This window comes from Thamnophis elegans, chromosome 2 (genome assembly GCF_009769535.1).
Source record: "Thamnophis elegans isolate rThaEle1 chromosome 2, rThaEle1.pri, whole genome shotgun sequence".
Classification (NCBI taxonomy): domain Eukaryota; kingdom Metazoa; phylum Chordata; class Lepidosauria; order Squamata; family Colubridae; genus Thamnophis; species Thamnophis elegans.
The window spans coordinates 162,123,539-162,129,580 of record NC_045542.1 but is presented as its reverse complement, the minus strand read 5'-3'; positions in this window follow the sequence as shown (position 1 = coordinate 162,129,580).

The window sequence follows — 6,042 nt, the reverse complement described above, 5'->3', positions numbered from 1 at the left end:
TCACGGGCCGTTGTAACTTTGAACGTTATTAACAACCATCAATAACGGAAGTGGGGGGAAAAAAAGTCGTAAAAATTGGGCACGACTCATTTAATGTCTGTTTTGCTTAAACTTTGGGTTCGATTGTGCTCGTAAATGGAGAACTACCCGTACAGCAGTCATGCCCACCACGATGTTATAAATTGGTGTCTCTTGATCATTTGTCTATAGCAGTGTTTCCCAAGCTTGGCAACTTTAAGAGAAGTGGACTTCAACTCCCAGGATGCCTCATGCTGGCTGTGGAATTCTGGGAGTTGAAGTCCATACTTCTTAAAAGTGGCCAACCTTGAGAAATACTAGCTTATAGGAACAATAGTCAAAACTGAAATAGGCAGAGCGAGTGCCCCCTTTCCTAAGCGTTCGATTCTGCTGCTCCTGAGCCTTCTCAAAACTGCCACCAACTTTGAATATGCTAGAATGAAGAAATGGTTCGATCCAATGGGAATAAATATGAACTATATTGTCATGATATTGGCATTATTTTTATTTTGGTTCTTCTCATCTTGGTCCCACTCATTCAAGACACACATCTATTGGCTTGCCTCTCTAAATCCTTGTTGGCCCATGCTTCCCAGCCTGTGCTCTTAGGGAATTTTCAGTCATGAGGAAGGGGCTGGACTAGGAGTGGTGAGATCTAGAGTCTAATCCCCCACCCCAAACTCTGGGGTCGCTGGAGTTTTTTTAGTCCAGCCCCAGTTGTGCAATTCAGCCGGTTCTGTCTGGTTCGGGTGAATCAGTAGCGGTCGTGGCGGGAGGCTCCGCCCACCCAGACATCACGTCCCATTTTTTATGCTCTGTGCATGCGTGGAAAGTCCTGCGCATGCGCAGAGGTGGTGTGTGCGCTCACATTTACGAACCATTAGCAAAGGTAAGTTGATTTCACCCCTGTCCAGCCCCCTTAATTTCACGAGGTGGTTGTGCAGAAAAAATATGAGGGAACGCTATGTATGATTGGCTAGATAGAAATCAAGGAAGAGAAGTTTTGGAAAGTTCATGACAAACCCGGTTAACCAGAAGAAACAAGGGTAAGCAGAATCCGTGGCAGACTCAGGGGTGGGTTCCTGCCAGTTCTAACCTCTTCTATAGAAGAGGTTCCACAAATCTACAGTGCCATTTAGAACCGGTTCCAGCTCCCTCCCCCCCACCCGTCCGCACATCATCAAGATGAAGAGCAAGAGGAGGAATTCTGGGAGTTGAAGTCCACAAGTCTTAAAGCTGTCAAGTTTGAACACCCCTGGGGTTTTTTTCCCAAAGGGTTAGGGGTGCAATGGCCTTGTAACTCGACAGCTTTAAGACTTGCCTGCTTCAAATGCCAGAGTTTCTGAGCCAACATTTTGGTTGCTAAGCAAGAGCATTATTGAGTTTCACCACATTTTATAAGTTGGCCTACCCAGTCACATGGCTGGCAAGCCACTCTTGGTCACATGGCCAGCAAGCCACTCCCACAAAGTAGGCCACACCTACACAAGAAGTTCTAAAAAATTTTGAAACCCACCACTGACCGTACTGGAACGGTACCTGGTGCTCCCACCAGGTATCCCACCCCTGTGCTAGGCCCAAAATTAATACCTTCCAGCTAAGTGAGAAGCCTTGCAGTCTCTCTTGAATTCAGCTCTGTATGCTAGAGAAAAAAGAAATCACTTCCGCCTTCATTTGCTCTTCTTTAAGCTTACCAAAGGAATTACAGCTCCACTGCACAAGTCTTAAAAACTTTTGTTTTAAGCGTCCCCCCCCCCGTCCCCCGCAGCCCGTTTTTGCTCCGGGTGGGGGTTGCAGGAGACCGAGTGCTGCTTGTCACACCTCCTGGCCACGCCCATCCAGCCGGTCATTAGGGCAGAGAAACGGTTGTTCAATTTATTTGAATCCCACCACTGGTAAAGAGAGGGTCATGCGTAAGCGGCAGGCAAGGGTGCATGCACGTAGCTCAATTTGCGCCCGCAGCTTGCACCAATGGTGCACGTATGCACATGCTCACCCACCGCTCACACAAGAGGGGGATGCACACCCTCCCCCATCACTTCTGCGGCCCGGTTCCAAACTCAAGGGTTGGGAACTTGCCCTTCCAGCTACTCGCTCTCTGTGGCTCTCCTCCGGATTTTCTATTCTTCTTGTATTGTAGTGATTGCAAGTATGGCCTTCGCCATGTGGTATCAACAGACCAATCAGATCTCACAAATTCGACATCCATCCTCCAATATGATGGTAATTTAAGAAATCAACTTCTAACCAGGGTACGCAGTTGCAACTGATTTTTGGCAGGATTTGGGTTTGGCTAATCTAGAAAAAAGGACTGGGCGGGGGACGGATGGACATGATAGCAGCATTCCAGGATTTGAGGGGCTGCCACAAAGAAGAGGGAATCAATTTATTTTCCAAAGCACCCGAGGGCAGGACATGAAACAATGGATGGAAACTAATGGAGAGAAGCAACCTGGAATTGAGAAGAAATCCCCTCACAGGGAGAACAGCTGGAACAGCTTTGCCTTCAGAAGTTGTGGGTGCTTCATCCCGGGAAGTTTTGAAGAAGAGATTGGACTTGTCTGAAATGGCATAGGGTTTCCTGCTTGAGTAGGGGGTTGGACTAGATGACCTGCAAGGTCCCTCCCAGTTCTTTTCTGATTTTTTTCTGATTGAAAGTGATAAGGTGGCATAGCAACACGCGTAGAATCTTGACTTGAGGCGTTCATGCAAAAAGCAATTGGAAACTGACAAGAGTGAAAATCTACAAATGAAACACCACAACCTGTGATCTTCACAGCATTTGTCTCTGCCCCACCTTCCCTTGGCAACCGTTTTCCTTAGTGACCATTTCGCTTCCAATTTAAGAAATGGATTGCAGTCGCTAAACGAGGAGAGGATGTGTATAACTGTTGAGGAAGCGCAAGCTTGCATTGGCTATTTTGGCAGCTGTAACCCTCTGTTGGCTCATGCTGAATTCATAATCCAGTAAACCTTAGTGTTTATTATGTATTTTAATTTTTTGGCTGCCCAACTCCAGTGGACTCTGGCCAGTGTACCAAACTAAACAAATAATTAAAAACCTCAAAGATTTTATATGTATGTATGTATGTATGTGTGTGTGTGTGTGTGTGTGTGTATGTATGTATGTATGTATGTATGTATGTATGTATGTAGTGATCTTCCTCCCATATTTGGGCATACCGGGGGTTGTAACTCTAAAATAGATACCTTTCACCCCGGCACAGCTGATAAGGAGTCGAGCTCTGTGGCTTGGTGGTTAACACATCTGCCTAGGATGCAATACAGGTTCGATTCCCAGTAAGGGTATGGCTAGCTGATGAGAGCTAAATAGCTTGAAATAGATCTATACTAGTCTCCCTTTATTTATTTATCAGCACAAATACACACACACACACACACACACACACACACATGTATTTAGTGTCACAACCCCTGGTATGCCCAAATATGGGAGGAAGGGTACTGCTTCCATTCTCTGTCTATTGGCTCGTCACAAGAGACCATCCAGACAGAAAGCCCAATATTTTTTACTGTTGCCTTTGTTACATTTGTGTTGTATTTGTGCTGATAAATAAATAAAGGGAGACTAGTATAGATCCAGTGACGTGCGGTCAGCTTTAGCCCTGATGAGGCACTTTTTAGACTTGTGGACTTCAACTCCCAGAATTCCACAGCCAGGCATGCTCAGTTCCGATTTAAAGCGACAGCATTTTTCCCCCTTGCAAAATAGGTTTTTCCATTCTTTTTATTCTCCCTCCCGCTCCTTCCTCCCTATCTCCCTCCCTCCCACTCTCTCAAACAGACACACGCACACAGAGAACTTCGATCCCTCTCTCATTCACTCACTCTCAAACACAAACACAGAAGTTGGATTGGATATATTTTCCAAAGGCTTGAAAGCAGCTCTTCTGCCATACCCCCCCTTCCCCTGCTGCCTTCCAATCAAACTTTTTGAATTCCTCCCCCCTCCCCACACGCACCTTTTCCAGCTGTTTCAGAGACTATTTCAACTCTGCTTCTTCCAGCCCTGCCCTCCACTCTTGAAAAGCCAGAGCTCTGAAGTCAGACTGAGCTAGTTGCTCCCAGAGAACTCTAAAAAGCCTCTAAAAATGCCCTCTACAGGAGGCGAGAGAATACGTGCCTCATTTGCATAAGAAATTCTTCGCTTGTTAACCCTTGCTTAACTCTTAAAAGGCGAAAAATTCCTTAAGCAAAAGAGGCCCCTCGTTCTCTGGCCTCCTCCTAGTTAATACTGAGAGCAGACACCAAGCCACTGTGACTTGAGATCTGGTAGCAACTACCCTGGCTTTAATTATTTTAAGAAAATTATTTAAAATCCTTTCCTTTCCCTGAGGAGACTGGTGAGGCCCCGCCTCCCTTGCCTCTAGTGACTGCACGTCCCTGTATAGATCTATTTCAAGCTATTTAGCTCTCATCAGCTAGCCATACCCTTACTGGGATTAGAACAGCACAGGTTCTAATCCCAGTAAGGGTATGGCTAGCTGATGAGAGCTAAATAGCTTGCAATAGATCTATACTAGTTTCCCTTTATTTATTTATCAGCACAAATACAACACATTATATATATATAACAAACTGGGGATTTCTGGGAGTTGAAGTCCATAACGGAGAGTCTCAAAGATGTCAGTCCTTCATTTCTTTGGCCCGAGATCAGGGGTGTCAAACTCAAGGCCCGTGGGTGCTTAGATCTGGCCAGGGGTGAAACACTCTAAAGTCTGCTACCAGTTTGCTTTGTGTGAATGCGCACAACAGGCGCTAAGAAGTCTTTTCTGAGTCTGCAAACATTAAGTAGAACAGCGATTGGGGGGGAGGAGAGAACAGCTGTGCCGCAGGATTTCCTGCTTTCTAGCAAATATAAATCGTGCAGCACAGCTGATTCTCGCACACCTGATCGCCTAAACTTTTTTTTAGCATTTATTTTACTAACGGTAGTAAAAAAAAAAATGCTTTACAAAGTTTTTAAAAGTTCCGACAATCAGCTATGCTGTGAATATAAAGAATATCAACAACCTCAGAGAGGACCAAGGACTCTTCGTTTCCACCCTGAACTACAAGTATTCTCCTTTTATTGGAACTGGAAGCAAATGCCGTTTTGGGGTAAAAACATCGTAAAATGTTGGCAGGACGCTGCAAACAGCCGTAAATGCAGACCAGTTGCGGAGCTCTTGAAATGCCGTCATTTGATCATGGGGGACTCAACTGCCAGGACTTCAGAACTGGATTGTAAGTACCCCTGGAGAGACTTGTTCTGGGAAGATGTTTGCTTCTCATCCATGAAGCTTCTTCAGCTCTGACTGGATGGTGGGGAATGGAAGTCAGAGCTGAAGAAGCTTCTTGGATGAGAAGCGAAACGTCTTCAAAGAAAAACCAGAAAGTCCAGTGGCCTCTTGAAAAAGCATCTTTGGGGACAACCATGACCTTGGATGACTGAGAATCTCCAGAGACATTTAGAGAGGTAAAACATCACTTTGAATGGTCACTAAATGTCCTTTTGCTAAAGGACCTGTAGTTTGGGGTGGGTGGGTTGCTGAGTAGGCAGCCCCTTGCCTTGGCAACCATGTTGTGGGCCCCCACCCCGTATTCCAAAGCATTTGTCCAAAAGACACCAGAGGCCCTGCTTCAAACAACAGAAAAGCCTGTTGGCGCTTGTACTATTTTAATCAAAAAGATAATACTTCGAAAATAATTCTCCACAGATTGACAGCACGACTTATGTTGCCGAGCAAGAGCATTGTTCAATCAATTTTGCCCACCTTTTAGGACCCTTCCTTGTCACCGGGGTTAAGTTAGTAAGAAGGTCGTTAAGCGAATCTTGGTCGTCGTCCCCCTTGACTTTGCTCGCCAGAAGGTCGCGAAAGTGGAATCACGTGACCCGGGGACACTGCAACTGTCATAAATATGAGTCAGTTGCCAAGCGACCGAATTTCGATCACGCAACCCTGAAAAAACAGTCATCAGTCACTCTTTTTCAGTGCCGTTGTAACTTTGAACAGTCAGTAA